A 24394-nucleotide genomic window follows, 5' to 3' on the forward strand; every position below is an offset into this window, starting at 1 on the left:
ATACTATTTAAAACACAATAAAAGGGGTGCCTACGTGGCTCACGTAGTTAAGCATACAACATTTGATTTTGGCTCAGGTCATGATCTCAGAGTTTGTGGGTTCCAGCCCTGAGTCAGGCTGCATGCTGACAGTATGGAGCCTGCTAGGAATTCTCTTTCCCTCTCTCTGCCTGTCCCCTCTTCTCTCTCTCAAAATAAACAAATTAACCTAAAAAATTAAAAAAAAAACACACTAAGAAAATATCTGACATTACTAATTGTTGTGGGTTAAATTGTATCCCCATAAAAGTCATGTTAGGAAACCCCCCAGTATCTCATAATGTGAACTTATTTAGAAATAGGGTCATTGTGGAAATAATTAGTTAAAATGATGCCAGAGCTGGATGGGATGGGTCCCTAATCCAATATGACTGCTGTGCTTACAAATAAAATGCCACATGAAGGGAAGATAAGCATGGGAGACTCAGGGAAAAGACTGCCATCTACAAGTCAAGGAGAGAGAAGGAGAACTGATGCTTCCCTCAGATTTCTAACTACCAGAACTTTAAGACAAACAAATTCTGTTAATTTAAGCCATCCAGTTTGTGCTGCTTTGTTATGGCAGCCTTAGCAAATGAACACATTGATGAAATGCACTATTTCCTAGACAAAAATTAAATGCCCAAAATCAATTTAAAAAAAGAAGAAATAGCCAAACAACTAAGGATAAAATTAGGGGAGAAGAAAGGATTTCTTCCCCAAAAGACTATAACTTGGGGGCTAGTTTTCCTTAAATGTCCATTCAGATTTCCATGGAATCACAATTCTCATTGTATAGAAACTCTTCCAAAGTAGATAGATTCATGACTCTACTAAGGCATTTACTTATAAATGTAGATGATACTAAGGATCCATAAGTCAAAGGACAATTCCTCTTCTATGAATTTATTTAAGAAAATGATAAGAGCAAATATTAATAAAGCATTTATATTCTAAATGTTTTTCGAGGCATGCCAGAAGATGGCAGAGTAGGAGGACGCTGGGCTCACCGCGCGTCCTGCTGATCACTTAGATTCCACCTACAACTGCCTAAATAACCCAGAAAACTGCCAGAGGATTAGCAGAACGGAGTCGCCGGAGCCAAGCTCAGACGAGAGGCCCACGGAAGAGGGTAGGAAGGGCGGCGAAGCAGTGCGCGCTCCACGGACTGGCGGGAGGGAGCCGGGGCGGAGGGGCGGCTCGCCGGCCAAGCAGAGCCCCCGAGTCTGGCTTGCAAAAAGCGGAGGGGCCTGACGGACTGTGTTCCGACAGCAAGCGCGACTTAGCGTCTGGGAGGTCGTAAGTTAACAGCTCTGCTCAGAAAGCGGGAAGGCTGGAGGACAAAGGGAAGGAGAGCTGCTGAGCCCCCGGACGACAGAGCTCAGTTTGGTGGGGAACAAAGGCGCTCGCCAGCGCCATCTCCCCCGCCCATCCCCCAGCCAAAATCCCAAAGAGAACCAGTTCCTGCCAGGGAACTTGCTCGCTCCGCGCGCAAACACCCAACTCTGCGCTTCTGCGGGGCCAAACCACCGGCAGCGGATCTGACTCCCTCCTGCTGCCACAGGGCCCCACCTGAAGTGGATCACCTAAGGAGAAGCAAGCTAAGCCTGCCCCTCCTGCCCCCGTGCACCTTGCCTACCCACCCCAGCTAAGACGCCAGATCCCCAGCATCACAAGCCTGGCAGTGTGCAAGTAGCCCAGACAGGCCACCCCAACCCACAGTGAATCCCGCCCCTAGGAGAGGGGAAGAGAAGGCACACACCAGTCTGACTGTGGCTCCAGCGGTGGGCTGGGGGCAGACATCAGGTCTGACTGCGGCTCCGCCCACCAACTCCAGTTATACACCACAGCACAGGGGAAGTGCCCTGCAGGTCCTCACCACGCCAGGGACTATCCAAAATGACCAAGCGGAAGAATTCCCCTCAGAAGAATCTCCAGGAAATAACAACAGCTAATGAGCTGATCAAAAAGGATTTAAATAATATAACAGAAAGTGAATTTAGAATAATAGTCATAAAATTAATCGCTGGGCTTGAAAACACTATAGAGGACAGCAGAGAATCTCTTGCTACAGAGATCAAGGGACTAAGGAAGAGTCACGAGGAGCTGAAAAACGCTTTAAACGAAATGCATAACAAAATGGAAACCACCACGGCTCGGATTGAAGAGGCAGAGGAGAGAATAGGTGAACTAGAAGATAAAGTTATGGAAAAAGAGGAAGCTGAGAAAAAGAGAGATAAAAAAATCCAGGAGTATGAGGGGAAAATTAGAGAACTAAGTGATACACTAAAAAGAAATAATCTACGCATAATTGGTATCCCAGAGGAGGAAGAGAGAGGGAAAGGTGCTGAAGGGGTACTTGAAGAAATAATAGCTGAGAACTTCCCTGAAGTGGGGAAGGAAAAAGGCATTGAAATCCAAGAGGCACAGAGAACTCCCTTCAGACGTAACTTGAATCGATCTTCTGCACGACATATCATAGTGAAACTGGCAAAATACAAGGATAAAGAGAAAATTCTGAAAGCAGCAAGGGATAAACGTGCCCTCACATATAAAGGGAGACCTATAAGACTCGTGACTGATCTCTCTTTTGAAACTTGGCAGGCCAGAAAGAATTGGCACGAGATTTTCAGTGTGCTAGACAGAAAAAATATGCAGCCGAGAATCCTTTATCCAGCAAGTCTGTCATTTAGAATAGAAGGAGAGATAAAGGTCTTCCCAAACAAACAAAAACTGAAGGAATTTGTCAACACTAAACCAGCCCTCCAAGAGATCCTAAGGGGGACCCTGTGAGACAAAGTACCAGAGACATCACTACAAGCATAAAACATACAGACATCACAATGACTCTAAACCCGTATCTTTCTATAATAACACTGAATGTAAATGGATTAAATGCGCCAACCAAAAGACATAGGGTATCAGAATGGATAAAAAAACAAGACCCATCTATTTGCTGTCTACAAGAGACTCATTTTAGACCTGAGGACACCTTTAGATTGAGAGTGAGGGGATGGAGACTATTTATCATGCTCCTGGAAGCCAAAAGAAAGCTGGAGTAGCCATCCTTATATCAGACAAACTAGACTTTAAATTAAAGGCTGTAACAAGAGATGAAGAAGGACATTATATAATAGTGACAGGGTCTATCCATCAGGAAGAGCTAACAATTATAAATGTCTATGCGCCGAATACCGGAGCGCCCAAATATATAAAACAATTACTCATAAACATAAGCAACCTTATTGAGAAGAATGTGGTAATTGCAGGGGACTTTAACACCCCACTTACAGAAATGGATAGATCATCTAGACACACGGTCAATAAAGAAACAAGGGCCCTGAATGAGACATTGGATCAGATGGACTTGACAGATATATTTAGAACTCTGCATCCCAAAGCAACAGAATATACTTTCTTCTCGAGTGCACATGGAACATTCTCCAAGATAGATCATATACTGGGTCACAAAACAGCCCTTCATAAGTTCACAAGAATTGAAATCATACCATGCATACTTTCAGACCACAATGCTATGAAGCTTGAAATCAACCACAGAAAAAAGTCTGGAAAACCTCCAAAAGCATGGAGGTTAAAGAACACCCTACTAACGAATGAGTGGGTCAACCAGGCAATTAGAGAAGAAATTAAAAAATATATGGAAACAAACGAAAATGAAAATACAACAATCCAAACGCTTTGGGACGCAGCGAAGGCAGTCCTGAGAGGAAAATACATTGCAATCCAGGCCTATCTCAAGAAACAAGAAAAATCCCAAATACAAAATCTAACAGCACACCTAAAGGAACTAGAAGCAGAACAGCAAAGGCAGCCTAAACCCAGCAGAAGAAGAGAAATAATAAAGATCAGAGCAGAAATAAACAATATAGAATCTAAAAAAACCGTAGAGCAGACCAACGAAACCAAGAGTTGGTTTTTTGAAAAAATAAACAAAATTGACAAACCTCTAGCCAGGCTTCTCAAAAAGAAAAGGGAGATGCCCCAAATAGATAAAATCATGAATGAAAATGGAATGATTACAACCAATCCCTCAGAGATACAAACAATTATCAGGGAATACTATGAAAAATTATATGCCAACAAATTGGACAACCTGGAAGAAATGGACAAATTCCTGAACACCCACACTCTTCCAAAACTCAATCAGGAGGAAATAGAAAGCTTGAACAGACCCATAACCAGCGAAGAAATTGAATCGGTTATCAAAAATCTCCCAACAAATAAGAGTCCAGGACCAGATGGCTTCCCAGGGGAGTTCTACCAGATGTTTAAAACAGAGATAATACCTATCCTTCTCAAGCTATTCCAAGAAATAGAAAGGGAAGGAAAACTTCCAGACTCATTCTATGAAGCCAGTATTACTTTGATTCCTAAACCAGACAGAGACCCAGTAAAAAAAGAGAACTACAGGCCAATATCCCTGATGAATATGGATGCAAAAATTCTCAATAAGATACTAGCAAATCGAATTCAACGGCATATAAAAAGAATTATTCACCATGAGCAAGTGGGATTCATTCCTGGGATGCAGGGCTGGTTCAACATTCGCAAATCAATCAACGTGATACATCACATTAACAAAAAAAAAAGAGAAAACCATATGATCCTGTCAATCGATGCAGAAAAGGCCTTTGACAAAATCCAGCACCCTTTCTTAATAAAAACCCTTGAGAAGGTCGGGATAGAAGGAACATACATAAAAATCATAAAAGCCATTTATGAAAAGCCCACAGCTAACATCATCCTCAATGGGGAAAAACTGAGAGCTTTTTCCCTGAGATCAGGAACACGACAGGGATGCCCACTCTCACCGCTGTTGTTAACATAGTGCTGGAAGTTCTAGCATCAGCAATCAGACAACAAAAGGAAATCAAAGGCATCCAAATTGGCAAAGATGAAGTCAAGCTTTCGCTTTTTGCAGGTGACATGATATTATACGTGGAAAATCCGATAGACTCCACCAAAAGTCTGCTAGAACTGATACATGATTTCAGCAAAGTTGCAGGATACAAAATCAATGTACAGAAATCAGTTGCATTCTTATACACTAACAATGAAGCAACAGAAAGACAAATAAAGAAACTGATCCCATTCACAATTGCACCAAGAAGCATAAAATACCTAGGAATAAATCTAACCAAAGATGTAAAGGATCTGTATGCTGAAAACTATAGAAAGCTTATGAAGGTAATTGAAGAAGATTTAAAGAAATGGAAAGACATTCCCTGCTCATGGATTGGAAGAATAAATATTGTCAAAATGTCAATACTACCCAAAGCTATCTACACATTCAATGCAATCCCAATCAAAATTGCACCAGCATTCTTCTCGAAACTAGAACAAGCAATCCTAAAATTCATATGGAACCACAAAAGGCCCCGAATAGCCAAAGTAATTCTGAAGAAGAAGACCAAAGCAGGAGGCATCACAATCCCAGACTTTAGCCTCTACTACAAAGCTGTCATCATCAAGACAGCATGCTATTGGCACAAAAACAGACACATAGACCAATGGAATAGAATAGAAACCCCAGAACTAGACCCACAAACGTATGGCCAACTCATCTTTGACAAAGCAGGAAAGAACATCCAATGGAAAAAAGACAGTCTCTTTAACAAATGGTGCTGGGAGAACTGGACAGCAACATGCAGAAGGTTGAAACTAGACCACTTTCTCACACCATTCACAAAAATAAACTCAAAATGGATAAAGGACCTGAATGTGAGACAGGAAACCATCAAAACCTTAGAGGAGAAAGCAGGAAAAGACCTCTCTGACCTCAGCCGTAGCAATGTCTTACTCGACACATCCCCAAAGGCAAGGGAATTAAAAGCAAAAGTGAATTACTGGGACCTTATGAAGATAAAAAGCTTCTGCACAGCAAAGGAAACAACCAACAAAACTAAAAGGCAACCAACGGAATGGGAAAAGATATTTGCAAATGACATATCGGACAAAGGGCTAGTATCCAAAATCTATAAAGACCTCACCAAACTCCACACCCGAAAAGCAAATAACCCAGTGAAGAAATGGGCAGAAAACATGAATAGACACTTCTCTAAAGAAGACATCCGGATGGCCAACAGGCACATGAAAAGATGTTCAGCGTCGCTCCTTATCAGGGAAATACAAATCAAAACCACACTCAGGTATCACCTCACGCCAGTCAGAGTGGCCAAAATGAACAAATCAGGAGACTATAGATGCTGGAGAGGATGTGGAGAAACGGGAACCCTCTTGCACTGTTGGTGGGAATGCAAATTGGTGCAGCCGCTCTGGAAAGCAGTGTGGAGGTGCCTCAGAAAATTAAAAATAGACCTACCCTATGACCCAGCAATAGCACTGCTAGGAATTTATCCAAGGGATACAGGAGTACTGATGCATAGGGGCACTTGTACCCCAATGTTCATAGCAGCACTCTCAACAATAGCCAAATTATGGAAAGAGCCAAAATGTCCATCAACTGATGAATGGATAAAGAAATTGTGGTTTATATACACAATGGAATACTACGTGGCAATGAGAAAAAATGAAATATGGCCTTTTGTAGCAACGTGGATGGAACTGGAGAGTGTGATGCTAAGTGAAATAAGCCATACAGAGAAAGACAGATACCATATGGTTTCACTCTTATGTGGATCCTGAGAAACTTAACAGGAACCCATGGGGGAGGGGAAAGAAAAAAAAAAAAAAAGAGGTTAGAGTGGGAGAGAGCCAAAGCATAAGAGACTGTTGGGAACTGAGAACAAACTGAGGGTTGATGGGGGGTGGGAGGGAGGAGAGGGTGGGTGATGGGTATTGAGGAGGGCACCTTTTGGGATGAGCACTGGGTGTTGTATGGAAACCAATTTGACAATAAATTCCATATATAAAAAAAAATAAATGTTTTTCATACGTGAAGTCATATCAACCTCCAAACAACTTCTGAGATATATACTATTATTATTCCCATTTTGGTGATGTGAAAACCAGATCCAGAGAATTGAGTAACATGCTCAAGACCACATATCTGAGCAGTGAAAGAACTAGGGTAGAATGAAAATCTGTGCAATGTAGCTCTAAAGGTAAATCCCTAAAGGACTTCTTTTATACTATCTCCCTAATGAGAACCTATTTTAATTGTAGCAATCATATATAGAACAAAAAGTAAAAAAGAGAATGTTTAAATGAGCAAGTACCTTTTTATGTGATCGACTACTATGCAATTTACCAGCACAATTTTTAAACAATCTTCAGTGACAGGGGAAATGATTGCGAGCAGGAAAAAACAGCACAAGAAGATTTTTTTAATGTTTTTTATTTTATTTTATTTTATTTTATTTTATTTTATTTTATTTTATTTTATTTATTTTATTTTATTTTATTTTTAATTTTTTTTAACGTTTATTTATTTTTGAGACAGAGAGAGACAGAGCATGAATGGGGGGGTCAGAGAGAGGGAGACACAGAATCCAAAACAGGCTCCAGGCTCTGAGCTGTCAGCACAGAGCCCGACGCGGGGCTCGAACTCACAGACCGTGAGATCATGACCTGAGCCGAAGTCGGCCGCCTAACCGACTGAGCCACCCAGGCGCCCCGAATGTTTATTTTATTTTGAGAGAAAAAGAGCATTCAAGCAGAGGAGGGACAGACAGTGCTGAGCCTGGTGCTGGGCCTGATCTCACAAATTGCGAGATCATGACCTGAGCTGAAATCAAGTCAGATGCTTAACCAACTGAGCCACCCAGGCACACCACCACAGAGAGGTATTTTAAGAGTAACTTATTTTGTGTTCAGCTTTAATAAAATAGTAAAAGATAAAAAGATAAATTTGATTAAGTATGTTAAATGGGCTGAAGCACATAGACACATGAAAGAATATGATATTAAAAAGTGGAGTGATTTTCAAAAGTAAGCTGAATAACATTTTTGTAAATAAAAGCTTTTCCTCATAATCATTCTGCTTTCTCTTGAAGTAAAAAAAAAAGACACAAGAATAAATATTTGTAATCCTTCTACTTAGTAATAATCCCTGAAGTGACAAGACATTCCACTGTAATGCAGCATGGCATTTCTTACCTCCCTTATCCCCACTCTCACTCTCTCCCCCAAAGGCTTGAAGTACTATGTAAAAACTATGAAATTCTTGGTGCATATTAATTGTAAACATTGTTCTCTGTACTAAACCAACATTAGGGTAATTAAAATTTGACACAAATGCCATATGAAGCAAAAACTGAGATTACTAAAGCAATGTAGTTAGTGTATTCATCTTGGAACTTTGTATGACATAACAGAATATTAGTAGTGAAAATGACACCCCACTCCCAAATACTATGTATCCTCATACTTAATGTATGTAGGAGAAAAACATTTTCTTTTCTATAAAGGCTTAAAAATAATTCATGAATTTTAAACTATTAAATTTATCCCTTTATTCTTAAGTTCTGTTACTGAAATATTAAGTCAACATTGTTATTCCTATAATTGAAAATATAGAAATTTTAGTTCCAAAAATAAGAGGACACATGGCTTCAAACAAATCCTTCTTCTGATTTACCAGGTCAACATTTAATTTGTTAAATAGATAAGAATTTTTCAATGCACATGTAAGTTAAAATGGGTAATTTCTCAATAACTCACTAGTTTTGAAATCAAATTGTGGTTTGATTTTTATATACCATTATAGACCTGGGAAAGGAGAACAGAGAAGCAAAGTAACTTGTGGTCTCAGGTGCTAAATAAATGTGAAAATAAATTATCAAGTAAATTGAAGTTCCTTTGACAGAGAGAGTTGATGGTTGTTCTCCAAGTCAGGAAAAGCATGCATCTGGAGAAAACAAGTTTTACATCTGAAGAGACTGAATAATATGGGTGCCTCAATAAGGAACCAGTTCTACCTTTCATAAGGCTATCCTAACGTATATATTATAAGAATATATATATATTATAAAAATGTTTTTTGCTTTGTGAGTTGAAGATCCTTTTCTGATTTTGAAATGCCATAACAAAATGGATGGCTTAGACAATGGAAATGTATCTTCCCACAGTTCTGGAGCCTAGAAGTCCCAGATCAAGGTGCCAGCCGATTTGGTTCCTAGCGAGATCTTTCTTTCTGATTTGTAGAAAGTTGCCTTCTCTCTGTGTCTTCACATGGCAGACACTTCACATGGCAGGAAAGAGAGAGAGAGAGAGAGAAAGAGAGAGCCGTGAGTGAGCTCTCTCCTGTCTCTTCTTATAAGGACACTAATCTCATCAGATCTTACAACTTCATTTAACTATAATTACCTCCATAAAGACTCTGAGATAATCACATTTGGGGCTGGAGCTTCAACATACAAATTTGAGGACAGCATAAGCATTCATTCCATAGCAATCATCTTGGCTAGGATATGTTTATAGTCTTTAGTTCCCAAGTCTTCCAAACATCTACTTAGCTTCCTAGGCATGCAAAGGATTTCCTTCTTTACCTATAGACACTATTGTTTCTTAATGTATCTTGACATATTCTTATCTCTTTATTTGAAAAGAAGAGAGATGAAATAACTGATTTGGGGACAGAAAAACTATTTTCTTAAATCTGTAAAGAGACCTTATGTGAAGCCATAAGTTTTTTGGAAACTGAATAATGTCATATTTTGTTAATGATTTTAAACTTCCTACGTTGTGACTTCTTTTAATTAGCCACTAAGAAATTACTAATGTTGGTTACTTCCATATACCTTTTGGTGATTTTTGTGGGGGAATTAAGGGAAAGGTAGTATAAATGTAAAAATTACCCTTCTGCTACTCATTGTCAAGAAGGATAGTAGGGAAGGAGTAAGTCTTTAGATTCAGAAACTAAATATGTCTTCTTGCCCTCTCTCTTTCAGCAATGCAAACTGAACATGATAATTGGTAGTAATATAGTTCTCAAAATCTAAATTAGTGAGTGTATAATAATATCATGATTAGGAGCAGATGGATTTTAGAAGAACATTCCAGAGTGGGTATTGACAGGCCAGTGTTTCTCAGTCAGTAGCACATGTCTTCTCATTCTTCCTGGTCATCAAATATTGTACCAAGTGCACCCACACATGCACGCACACACGCATACACCTATACACATATACTATCTTAGGACATATATCAATCTTCAGTAATAATACACCCCAGAGTCCTATTAAAAAAGAGGAACAATGTCTCAAAACAATAGAATATACTTTGAACACTCCATTCACAGTGGAGAAATTGCTTACATTCTAAGGTGAATAGTGTCAGTACCCGGTTAGTACATCCTCCCACTTCCAGCCCATGCCTAGATTCTTTTTTGTGCATAAGAAATGTGGGACTTACTACAGCTACCTTTTTAAGTAGTAGAACCATCAGCCTTTAATGGCCATTTTTGGCAATATTGGGTACTAACAAAAGCTTAAGAATTGCTTTATCTTTTACTATAGGGCTAATACAATTCTTAGATAAGGCAGAATACAATTCTTATTAAAGGCAGAATAGAGCCTGTATGAGAATATTTGTAGAAACCCCGTGGACTAGGAAATGGGGACAAACTCATTCTTACTGTAATAATATGTATTAGCAGTTCAACTTTATAATCTTAGTTTATTATGAGGTCCTTGTAAGCAAAAAATATATCTTATCTGAGTATCTTGAGAATATTTTTCATAGTAACCTGAAAATAAGCATATTTTCTAAAATAAACAAAATTCTGTTCTCACCATCTGATTCAAGATATTTTGGTTAGTTAATATTTATATAAAAGTCTCTCAAATTTGTAAAAAGTATATTTTTTTATATATTTAATGAAAACGTTAAATAGCCATTATGTGGCAATCCAATGTCCCTTTTTTCACTGGTGAATAAACATCATCCTAATATGACTTCAATTGGGTATTGAAGCTAAATTTAAGTAAGAAAGTGGAAGTAGTTAAGATAGCTTGCATTAACTTGTACAATAGATTGATAGTAATAAAGTAAAACCCAGTTTCCTGACTAATGTGGTATGAAGGGTTTCTAATTATTCTCTGTGATAAAAGAGCACATTAATGTGGTCTGTGAGGTTTCCACAGCTGATCTATGAATTTTTACAAACTATCAAGCTGATGCTTCTAATTGTTTATCAACCACTCATCCCTAACCCTTTCCAATTTGATTTTCTCCCATAACACTCCACTGAAATTGCTTTATCAGAAGTTATCTATGATCTTTCTCAGGGCCTCTCTTGAATGCTCAGAAAGAGAAAATTCTATATTCCACCATCAATTTTTGGAAACCTATCTTGCCTATGACATTAGAATACACTGGTAATTCCTTTATCTCTTTTTCCTCTCTCTCTCCCCTTCATGGGGTCTTCCCTCCTCTTTATGCCACAAAGTATGGGTGGTTCCTCAAGTTTCCATACTTGACTCTCTTCTTTTCTCTGTGCACTAATGTCCCCTCTTCTCTGTTTATTATCTTTCCAAGTGACTCAGATCACTATGCAAATGAATCTCAAAACTATACTTCTGACTTCTCTCCTATAATTTAATCCTAGCATTATAAATGCCAGCTAAATATTACTACAGGTGTTAGGAGATAGTGATCAGGAGAGTAGGAAATGAAAAGATGTAGATGTGTGTGTGTGTGTGTATATATATATATATATATATATATATATATAGAGAGAGAGAGAGAGAGAGAGAGAGAGAGAGAGAGAGATAAGACATTTAGAAAAACATATGAAACTGGGCAGGAATTAATGGGTTCCTTGGAAGAATTCTGTGTATTCAAGAATGTTTTGCTGTTAGGTTCTATAGTAAAAATTTATTGTATTGGATCCACATACATAGGTTTCTCAGAAGAACATATCTGAGTGAGACACTAGGAGATTTCAGATATATATGACATGTATTATAAGGATGATAATAGGCTTTTGTTTTATTATCCTTACAGAGTTGAAAAGTGTGTAAGAAGTCAGAGAGTGAGATAGTATGAGCAGTTTAAGGCAATGGATAAAAAGGTATGCATGCAACCTGGAAACATAGCACATCTTGAGCACTACTCATGCCTATAATTTCACCCACTGCTATGGTGGCAAATATAAGTAATCTCAAGATATCCATGCTATATCCATTGTCCTATCTGTTGCAACTGCAACACAAAAGGAAAACCTAGAGGGTGTTTCCTGGTCACAAATAATTTTCTAAAAGCACTCTTCTGATCATTTCAGTTGCCTGGGCCATTCTGGTTAAAAATTTACTCTGATGCAGCAGGAAGTGTAGAAAGTTACAGTGTCACACTAGAGTTTGAGGTGTGGACCCAGGATGCCTCACTGTCCACATTATGGCACTATTTATGTGGTTACTGAATAAAAATGACTGTCTCATTTTAGACTAAATTTCAGTATCAAAGATCACTGCCCTAAGAAGCAAACAACAGACATGGCAATGCTAGATTGAGAGCTAAAGAAACAAAGCAGGATTCATTATTTGTGTATGATTTTGGCTAAATATTACTCTTGAGGGGAACTCTTCCTTGATAAACTTTTATTAAGAAAAGTATTTTATTAATTTCTCTGAAATCAATTAATCTTATAACCTGAGCAAACATAAAGGAAACTACAAGACCTATGAGGTTCTATCACTTCCTGTTCTACACTACCTGGGGACTTCATTTTACTGTTTAAATTTTGAGGCTTGTGTTCAGTTGATGATTTCCTTCTTCTGTTTCTTCTTACACATACATATACCTTTTAGCTCTGAGCAGAGCCTGGCAATCTTTTTAACAAAATCTGGTACCTCCCAGTGCTGGTCTCCACAGCTACTATTCCAAAACTTGAGCCCATTTCCCCCCAGTTCTTCCCCTTCCCGGTTCTCAGACACAGAGATGGTTCCCCCAAACTCACAAACCAAATGTGAAGATTGTATTTTAGCCTCACATTGAAGGATTCAAATTTATAGGAACAAAGAATCAGAAAAACCTTCAGTTAAGATGAAGTGCCAGATGAAAGAAACTGAGGAGAGTCATAAATAATTGCTTTTTAAAACACAGTAGAATAACATGGTGTCCCTTCCTCTAATCCATAGTGTCTACAGGAGTTGTCATCCAAATTGAACATAAATACCACAAAAGCTCTTGTTGAGTCTCATCTTACTGGATTTTTGACATAGATTTCACCCATTTTAGGAAGGGTTCACAATGAAAATCTGCTAGAAAGGTAGGCTGGGTGCCTCCATCGGTTAAGCATCTGACTCTTGATTTCCACTCAGGGCATGATCTCATGGTTCCTGAGATCGGGAGCTGCATGTTGGGCTCTGCCCTGATAGTGTGGGGCTTGCTTGGGATTCTCTCTCCCACTCTTTCTGCCTCTCCCCTGCTGGTGCACATGCTTTCTCTCTTTCTCTCTCTCTCTCAAAATAAATAAATAAACTTAAAAAAAAAAAAAAGAAAATCTGCTGGAAAGATGTGATAGAGTCCATCAGTATCTAAGTGGTACAATTTTTAATCCATTCATTCTTTGGGACATTCATCTTCTTTTACCCCCTAAATTTTAAACCAGTTAACAAGGATAATGTTTCTAATTTTTTCAAAAACTTAATCTGTATTAGTAACCTAGAAAAAATCCAAATAAATTATAAATTATTTCTCATTTGTATAATTTTTTTCCTATTTGTGAAAGGAAGATATCATGAAGACTTTATTTTATTTTAACACCTATTTTTCTCTTTTTCTAGGTTGGTCAGTGTAATAACCAGTAGAAGCAAAGGGCCTTTTTAAAGTCACATTTCCTAGCAGAGGCTTAATGTAACTAAAAAGATGATAGGAATGTTCATAATCTCAAATATGGAGTACTTAGAATCTTCTCTCAAAATCTGCCCCTCTCCAGTGTTCTTAGCAATAGTCATACAGTCTGACCATCTGCTCAAGCAAACAATCATATTTCTGTGTCCCTCAACCTGTGTGTATCATCACCAAGTCCAGCTGCTTTTATCATTTGACTATTTCTCACACTGCTCCATTTATTTTCCCCTCCATTTCCATCATCCTAGTGCCAGCCATCATCCAAACCACAACCAGTATAGTATAAAGTAATTAAAAGTATAGGCTTAGGAAGCAGTTAAGCCTGGCTCAATTCTCTCTCTGCCTGGGCATAGCTGGGGTCCATTAGGATATGTTTTTAATCTTAAGTTTCTCAATCATATATTGGAAATAATGAGTAATGTTAGTATTTTTTTACTCCATAGGTTTATAGTTCCTTAAATAATTCATATACTATGCTTAACATAATTTTTAGCACATACTACAAGTTTTTAAATGTTAGTGTTTGCTTTCACCAGTTTGGCATACCATATCCATCAGGTTAATAAATGTGTCATAATAATCAGTGCATTCTCTACATCTGTCCTATCCAATATGATACTCACTAGCCATGTGAAGCTATTGAGCACTTGAGATGTGGATAGTAGAGACTGAAATGTAAAATACACAATAGGTTTTTTCAATTTTGATATTAAAAATGTCAAATATGTCAATAGTAATTTTTGCATTGATTATGGTTTAAAATGATAATATTTTTAATGATTGAGTTAAAATGTTATTAACATTATTTTTATTTATTTATTCTAATTTTTTTAAATGACTACTGAAAAATTTTAAAACCCCTATGTGTGGTTCACATTTATGGTTAGCATTATATTTCTGTTGAACAGCACTGATTTAGACTTTCCATTTTCTCTTATTTACATATTCTTTTAGAATGGCCAGTTACATTCTTGAAAGGCTTCAAGTGATTTGAGATTTTGTTTAGAAATGTATTTAAAATATTTGAAATTTATTGGAGAAGAAGATCTAAAAGCTCCTGGCCAATGGTACAGCTGTGGAATTTTTATATTTTGCAATTTTGATCTTTTAAAGATTAAATTTTTTTGATTTTAAAGAGTAAAGATTTTTTCAAATAAGATATATATATATATATATATATTCACTAATATCCATTCAATATACCTTTTAAGTAGTCTTTTTTTTTCAGTTTTATACCTTTATTTGACAATCAGTGGTTAGTCCTCATCCACATTAACTGTAGATTTTTGAAAGTGGTGACAGGCACATAGGTAACTAAAATATAGAGCTTGTTTGGTGGGTCTTCATCCTCGTTACAATTTCTGGACAACCGCACATAGATACAGTATGGAACATTCCTTATTCCTTGGGCCCAGACAGCTCTGTTGAGCCTGGTGTCAATGCACACATATGAAGATCCCACCTTCATGGCAAATTCCCAGATCTCTTTGAGTGTCTGAGGGCATGCTTCTTGAAATCCACTCCATGGATATGCTTATGATGTTGATGGTGTATTCTCTGGTCACTACCCCCTTGATGGCAGAGCAGCCCTTCTTCTGACCACCCTTCTTTGTGGGAGCTACCCTTCTTTTCAGGAGACATTCTGCCAGGCCAAGGAAGAGCACAAGGTATTGTGGGGGAGGGAAAACAGCATCTCAAGCACACTAAGTAGTCTTTTTTAAATAAATCAATTCCTTCTGGCTTTAAGATAAAAATCCTTCTTAAAAACTCTTAATATTAGAAATGCATATGCCCCCCTGAATACATGGTGATTGTGAGAAAGAAGTAGTATGTGTTACGCTAGAAGAATTTTGGGGAAAAGTCTGGATTGAGTTAGTTGAAAATTTTTGTAGAGCAGACAGAGACATTAGGCAATTATTGCTCTTTTAGCCTTAAATATTTAATGTAAAGGAAACTGTTTCATATTGTTTGTTCTAGCATACAATGCTGCAATGAATTTTCTTGTAAGTACATCCTTTTTATTTAAAAAAGGAAATTTGAAAGGATTAATTTTATTTAAAAAATTGGAACAAATTTGACAAAAAGCATTTTTCATTTCTGGGATAATGGTCACATGGATATGTATTATTTCTTCAGTCTTTAACTATATTTTAATATTAATTGTAATAATTTGTTTATAAATTATCTTGGGCATTCCATGAAAGTATTCATATCATGGCACATTTACCTTTTCTTTCTATTCTCTATATCTCATATTATTTTTCTAGTTTTAATGTCTTGTGCAGGATCTCAGGTCTGTGTGAACTACAGTAGTGAGAGCAGGTGTCCTGGTCTTGATACCCACCTGAAAGGAAACAAAACTAAAATGTCTCTATTAAATGTGATGATTTCTTTAGATATATTAATAAGTACCCTTTTTTTGTTGTGTTTTTTTTTAAGTTGTCTTTCTCTTTCCTCGTTTGCTAAGAATTTTTATCTTAACTGTGTAGAAAATCATATTGAGTGCTTTTTCACCCCAAATTGAAAGATTAATTTTTTGATCATTTAATTTGGTGCTTATTAATTGTGTTAATAACTGTAAAAGCTGAACAGTCCTTGCATTTATTTAATTGATATGACTAGAAGTTTGTTTCTTGGTGTTTTCACATAGCCTTATTTTTAATTGTCTCTTTTATCATAACTTTATCGTTATTTTTGTGCTCCTCTCTTTTTCTTTTTTATTTATTAAAAAAATTTTTTAATGTTTATTTATTCTTGAGGAAAAGAGAGACAGAGTGTTAGTGGGGGAGGGACAGAGAGAGAGAGGGAGACACAGAATCTGAAGCAGGCTCCAGGCTCTGAGTTGTCAGCACAAAGCCCTTTGCGGGGTTTAAACTCATAAGCCATGAAATCATGACCTGAACAAAAGTCTGACCTTTAACCAACTGAGCTACCCAGGCATCCCTTTCCTCTCTTTTACTTTTGTTTTTGAATTTAGTTTGCTGGGTTTTTTTTCCTAGCTTATTCGGATTTTAGTTAATTTGTTTTCCATCTTTCTTATATTCTGGTAATAATCACAATTTGGTACATTTTCCTCTACATTTCAGCAGCAAACAGATTTCAACCCAGTGCTTTCATTGTCATTATAATGTAATAATTTCAAATTTTAGCATATAATCTCTGCTTTAAACCAAAGGGTAAATGGTAATATGTTAGTTTTTAGAGATAAGAATTTTTCCTAAATATTCTAGTTTGATTTCTAATTGTATTGCATTGTAGTTATAGAATATAGATGCTATGTTGCTAATTATTTGAAATTTTTTGAAACCTCTTTTGAGGCCAAGTTCATCATCATCATTGGTAAATATTTCATATGTGCTTGAAAATATGTATTCTATGTTCATTTGTCATGATGTTCTAGACATATCTATTACACCTAACAGTAATGCCATTGAATTCATCTCTACCTTTATAGTTTTCCATGTGTGTTCATTAACTATGTCTTTCCATATGATATGTTATTCCTTTTTCTACTTGGAGGCTGTACTCTCAGCTTGATATTGATGATTACAATCTTCCCAGCTTACTTTTTTTCATACATATTTCATATCTCTTTTTGATGATAATTTTTATTTTCTCCTTTGCTCTTTTTCTCATATTAAAATTTTTACTTGGTATTTATTTATTTATTTATTTATTTATTCATTTATTTATTTGAGACAGGGAGAGAGACAGAGAGAGAGAGAGAGAGAGAGAGAGAGAGAGCATGAGTTGGGGGAGGTGTAGAGAGAGAGGGAGACACAGAATTCAAAGCAGGCTCCAGGCTCTGAGCTTCAGCACAGAGCCTGACGCGGGCTCGAACTCATGAACCATGAGATTAGGACCTAAGCCGAAGTCTGACACCCAACCAACGAAGCAACCCAGGAGCCCCTACTTGATGTTTTTTAGATATATGTTTTCCATGATTCATTATCAATTTTTCTGCTTATTGTGTGTGTTTAGGTGTTTTTTTCTAATTGAGTATCTCTTAGACAACATTGCTAATTCTTATTTTTAGTACAATCTGAGAGTCATTGTCTTTTCACTGTTGTTTTACCTATTTTGATTAATAAGTTTTACCATAAATTAATTTGTTACTATTGTATTAGAAGATGTTTTCTACCTACTGCAATTAATGTTATCGTATGTCTCCCATTTCCCTGATTTTAATTAGGTGTTTCTCATGAACTAACAATATGCATTATATTTTTATTATTTTGATGGTCATTAATTCATTAAGATTCTTTTAACAAATATGTTTTATCATAAATTGTGCCCTGGGCAATGCACTAAGCAGGGGGAATAAAACAGATTAATATTTTGTTTTTTTTTTCTCCTTATCAATGTCTATAACTTTATGAAAAATTATGTTTCCCCCTGAATAGGAAAAAAAAATGTCAACACAATTCCCTCTCCCATCTTCCTCACTTCCCCTAACAAGTTTGGGTTTAGATTTTTGTGCTTATATAAATGAAAAAAGCATTACTTTTTTCAGATATCAATAAATTTTACTTATTTTTTACATGTTCTTCCCTTTTATACCAATTTTTTGCTATGAGATCTATTCCTTCCTTTCGAAAGTTAAACCTCTAAGAATTTTCAGAATTATTTTATTTTTTAATTTTTTATTTGATTTTTTTCATTTTAGAGAGAGAAAAAGAGAATGCGTGAGTGGGAGAGAGGGGCAGAGGAAAAGAGAGACAGAGAGAATCCCAATTAGGCTCCATGCTCAACAAGGAGGACAACATGGGGTTTAATCCCACAACCCTGGGTTAACCTGAGCTGGAATCAAGAGTCAGCCACTCAACCAACTGAGCCACCCAGAAGCCCCAAGAATTCTTTTGAAGATATTCTTCATGTTGCTAGACTCACTCTCTGACATCTTCATTCTTCTCTAACATTGAAATGATAGCTTAATTGAATATAATATCAGATTCAAATCCTTTTCCTTGTAAACTTTCTTGTATTCAGTATTGTTGTCAAGACTAAAGGTACTGGATTTTAATTTCTCTCTGAAAGACAAGTTTTAGTTTCCTTTTGAAAATTTTCAGCAGTTTCCTTTGCTTTTAATAATCCTAAAAGTCACTATAATATATCCAAATGAGAGTTTTTTCTTCACTTAGCTCTCCTACTCAGTTCTTTGTGTACCTCTTTAAATGGAAGTCTCACAGTTACCTTTTTTTTTCTTTTTTTTTAATGTTTTATTTATTTTTGAGACAGAGAGAGACAGAGCATGAGCATGGGAGGGTCAGAGAGAGACGGAGACCCAGAATCCAAAGCAGGCTCCAGGCTCCCAGCTGTCAGCACAGAGCCCGATGTGGTGCCCAAACTCAAAAACCGGGGTGTCATGACCTGAGTGGAAGTCGGACACCCAACGGACTGAGCCACTCAGGTGCCCCCAGTTTTCATTAATTACACAAATTATCAGTATGTTTTTCTTCAAATATTTTCTCTATATGTGTATTTTCTCTGTCCTTCTAGATGGGTATTGCTTTTTCTATTATTAGTCTCCATTTCTTTTGACTTTTTTCCATTCATTCCATCTCCTTATTCCCTGCTAATGCTTTTTGAAAGTGTTCTTCAATCTTATCTGTCAGCTCAGTAAATCATCCTTCACATATATTCAACAAGTTCTCTTCACTGGAAAATAAGTAACTAGAAAATGAAATGGAAAATAGATGCCATTTGTGATAACAATGAAAACTATCAATTGCCTAGGAAATAATCTAGCAAAAATTGCCTGAGAGGTTTATAGATATTTAAAAAAAATCTATTAAAGGACATCAAAGTAGATCTGAATAGAGAGATATAATATACTCATGAATACAATGAATAAAACTTTAGAGATTTTAATTGTCATCAAATAAATCTATAAATCCATCACTATTCAATTCAACACCACAGCTAAGTTTGGGGAGAAACTTGACAAATTTATTCCAAAATTTATACAGAAAGGTAACTTTCTGTGAGTTGCTAAAGCAGTTTTCAAAAAGTATAAGATAGGGGCGCCTGGGTGGCTCAGTCGGTTAAGCGTCCAACCTCAGCTCAGGTCACGATCTCCCGGTCCGGGAGTTCAAGCCCCGCATCGGGCTCTGGGCTGATGGCTCAGAGCCTGGAGCCTGCTTCCGATTCTGTGTCTCCCTCTCTCTCTGCCCCTCCCCCATTCATGCTCTGTCTCTCTCTGTCTCTCTCTGTCTCAAAAATAAATACACATTAAAAAAAATTAAAAAAAAATGTATAAGATAGAAAACTCATACTATTAGATAGTAAGACAGATTCCAGCACCAAATGATAAAATTATCATTGTGGTACTAGTGCAGGGACAGACTGATTGAATGAAGGAATACAAAAACAAGGATTTAAACAGATCACAGGTTATGTGATACAGGATAGATTACATAACCTTGAAGAAATGATGGATACTTTTGTAAATGAAACTAGAGATTTAATTTGCAATTTAGAGAAAAATAAAATTGGACTTCTAGCACATACCATTACAAAAACAAATAAACAAATAAATCAATAAATAAAATAACCCCAAATGAATGAAAGACCTCCATATGAAAGTGAAACAATCAAGCTAACCACAGAATATGTTTACCAAACCAAGATATAAAAGCTCAAATCACAAGAGAAAAGCCAACATAATTTGATGAATATGAGAATTGGGCAACATAAGTAAGAATTTCTATAAATCAATGTCACTCACAGGTTGTATCACTGGGAAGAAAACCATAAGAAAGACATTACTGAGCAAATTTATATGGACTGTTCTTGAGGTCAACCCTGTGAAAGGGAGAGAGGTTGAAGAAAGCAAGATTGGGTTAGAGGGAGATATAGTGCCATGTTGCAGTATCAGAGAAAGCTTTTTCTCTAACACTGGAGAGAGGCTGAGCCCAAACATGCCTACACTGACCAGTCCCTGGATGCTGGTCATCCCTGCATTCACCAGTTTCTACGAAGGGAGTGTAAATTTGGGTGAGACAGTTTTCTCTACCAAGGTAGTTCCTAATTAGGAATGATTATTATGGGCTGTCTACAAGTATCACTTTTCATCAGAGGGAAAATAGGCACTCCAGTTCTGAACAAGGATCTGAGTTGTATGTCACAGATTCCATTTCAGTCTCAAGATTGAGATTAAAGTGGTACCAGGGATTACATACAATGAATAAATAATAAAACTTAGTACATAGCAGATCTAAGGACTTCCATAGAACCTAGCAAAAAAAAAAAAAAAAAAAAAAAAAGGAAAAAATAACAGAGGTAAAAATTTAATTTTTTAAAATTTTTTACGTTTATTTATTTATTATTGAGAGACAGAGACAGAGCACAAGTGGGGGATGGGCAGAGAGAGAAGGAGACACAGAATCCAAAGCAGGCTCCAGGCTCCGAGCTGTCAGCACAGAGCCCGAGGCGGGGCTCGAACTCACAAACCACGAGATCACGACCTGAGCCGAAGTCAGATGCTCAATCGACTGAGCCACCGAAGGCGCCCCCAGAAGTAAAAATTTAAATGATTAGTAACTATATTAAGTTACCCTAATCTCATTAATAATGAGAAAAATGAAGAGATAAATATTAAGCATGTTGACCAGAGCATTCTTTGTTCTTGTAAAGAATTAAAGTAATTTAGGTATTGCATGCTAATGAAATTAGCTGATAACATGTAGTGCATATATGATAATAGAATGATGTACATTAAGTAAAAGAAACAAACCAGTTACTTGTACATAGAAAGAAACTAGATTTTACTATATATAATGTTGACTGTGAAAAGTAAGAAACAAAATGTTAACACTTATACCATCTTATAAATTTAACAAAACCTGTAATACAACTATATTTTTGTGTTTGAGGATAGCATATCTAAAGCAATACATGCAAAGTGTTTTGGAAAGTCGTGATGGATTAACCAGTATCAGATTTACTGTTATCCTTAAAGAACTATAAATACTTATTAACATATACAAAGCAACTGTCTGCAGGCCTTGGGCAGAACCAATCCAGGCCTACAGTTTTCAAGAGAAGAAAAGCATATGAAAAAAATAAATAGTGTATTTTCCCATGTTTTTTGCCTGAAGGTATTTTTCAATCCCGGCAAAGAGAAATAGAGTACAGACAGTGGAAGTCTAAGTGGGCAGAGGAAACACAAATTTGACCTGGCTGTCATTGAAGGGGGGCAGGATATTAGACAGGAAGAAATCGCAGGGGAAAAAAGCCCCCCAAATCTGCATATTTTTTCATGTTCTTGGCCAATTTCTAAATTACGCATGCACAGAGTGAGACTGTGAGAAATAGTATGTATTGTTTTCTATATGGATTTTTATAATAATAATTGATTTTTAGTTGTACTTTATTGTGATTAGAGAAGATGATCTTAATTAGAGCACCTTTTCTTTCTTCCCCAAAAAAGAAAGCAGAAGGCTAATCAATCAGAGTCTGTTAAGATGGTTTCCAGATTCAAGCACCATAACTATTTAAGGTAAGAGGGTTAGTGAAACTAGCAAAAGTACTACTGCTGCAACTAGTTCCAAAGCCATAATTGATAGAGATCTATCACTTTTCTCCTCCACCACTCATTTTACCTTTGTTTCACAGTTGGCTATCTCTGAGTGGCTTGCTTGGCAGGGAAGCTCAAAACTTTACTCCTTAAGTGTAATCCCTTCATTTTATTTTCTTTATGTTACAGCCATCTTACAATATAGACCCCCAATGACCCACATTTCCCACTATTTAGGCCCTGGTGTAGTGCCCACATGCATTACATTATGACTGCTCCTGCGTGACCAATAGAATATGGCAGAAGTGATAATGTATGACTTCCAAGGCTGGGTCATAAAAGCTGTTGCCTCTTTTGCTTTGATCTCTTGAAACACTTACTCCTGGAGCTCTGAGTCACCGTATAAGCCATCCAACATCTAGAGAGATGACATTCAGAGGCTTTGAATCACATAAGAACCCAAAAGAACACAGGGAGAGATGCATGGGTAGTCCCCAACTGTTCTAATCCCTATATATTAAAGTCATCCCAATTGAGACCCCAGAAAATTCATATGGCAGAGATAAGATGTCCCTACTAATCTCTGCCCATATAAATTCATAAACAAAATAACATCTTGTTTTGGTTTTAAGACACTAAATTTTACACAGAAATAGATATCAAAACATTTTTTCTAACCACAGTTACTGCAGTTACCGATTTACAATTATTGTGGGCATAAGCTCATAAATTCAGTGGGTTGTAGACAACATCCTCTGTACCGTCTTTAAGTAGCAACTGTAGCCTGTCCTGGTAAATAGGGTTGATTACCACTACTAATATGTTAACACCCTTTTACTTGCTTACTGGTCCACTAACATAAGGACTGACATCAATCCTCTTCAGTTTAGCATTAGCGTATCTCACCAGTCCATCTTTGCATCAGCTAAGATTCCTTTCTTCTGTGCTAGTTGATTGTTGGGAATACACCTCAAGGCCAAAGACTTAAACTGAGATAGAAGTTACTGTGCATGGATGTCTGGGCCACCTGTTTGTGTGATTTACTAGTACATTCTGGATATGCTCAGGCTGAAATCCAAAGGCTGTTTCTACACCTGCCCAACTGTATGAAATGATGGATATGAGAATATCCAGCTCTGGAAAGGAAAGGGAACTCCAGTGATATAGTCATTTAGCATCCCATGGTCAGGTTATCAGTTTCTAGTAAGGTCCAATATCACAGAGGAATTTTTGTTAAAATTGAGACTATTTCTCTTAAAGAAAAGGCATGATCTACCGCTAAATCCCAGAAACTTATCAGAGAATTTGTGCAGCAAACTTTCTCTTCACAGATATATCTACATCTGTCAAATCTGCTGAGTCATAAGACCCATGTGGCTATGCACCTCAGGGTGGATCTTCTGCAGAATCCTCTCTTCCTCTTTTCCTCATCCAAAATGGATAGCTTTCAAGTCACAAGATACATGGGTCAGGGCAGTATTTTCTTTCTCTTTTTTCTTTTTTTTTCAGAGCGGTATTTTCAACTTCAGTGTATGCTACCTCCAAAATCAGAAGAGACCGATCAAACACTGTACCTCTATTGAAGGACTGTCAGGTGCAACATGAAAATTTGCCCTTGGTCTTAGAAGGAATATTGTGGCATGTCACAGACCACTGGGCGTCCAAAACTGTTGCAGTCTCTTTAGTCTTCATGAGACTTCTCTCCATGCTCTTGATATAACATGTCTTACTAGCATATCTGGTGGACTTTCGACTCCCTACTCACCATGTCATCAGTGTACTAGTCTAGTGTTATGTTCTATGGCTTGTCAAGATGATCAAGATACCTGAATTCTCCACCATGACAGGGAACAGGACAGTTAGCCTATCCCTGGGCTAGGGAGTAAACGTGAACTTCTGTTTTTACCATGAGAATAAAAACCAAAGTTGATCCTTCTTAGTGAAAGGAATTGGAAAAAAAAATTATCTGCAAGATCAGTAGCCCTACAACATGTGCCAAAGTTTGTGTTAATTTATTGCCAATCAACCAGGTGGTAGCCCCAATAGCAGCCACTATGGCAGGTGGTAAAATGTAGCAGCTGT

The 24394-nt window shown here is 37.0% G+C and overlaps 1 pseudogene; it reads right to left on the bottom strand.

Moving 5' to 3' along the window:
* Positions 1-15017: 15017 nt before the first annotated feature.
* Positions 15018-24019, bottom strand: LOC112866854 (large ribosomal subunit protein eL31 pseudogene; annotated as a pseudogene).
* Positions 24020-24394: the final 375 nt, after the last annotated feature.

The sequence above is a fragment of the Puma concolor genome, chromosome A2, assembly GCF_028749965.1.
Source record: "Puma concolor isolate L17-30 chromosome A2, mPumCon1.1.hap2, whole genome shotgun sequence".
Taxonomy (NCBI): domain Eukaryota; kingdom Metazoa; phylum Chordata; class Mammalia; order Carnivora; family Felidae; genus Puma; species Puma concolor.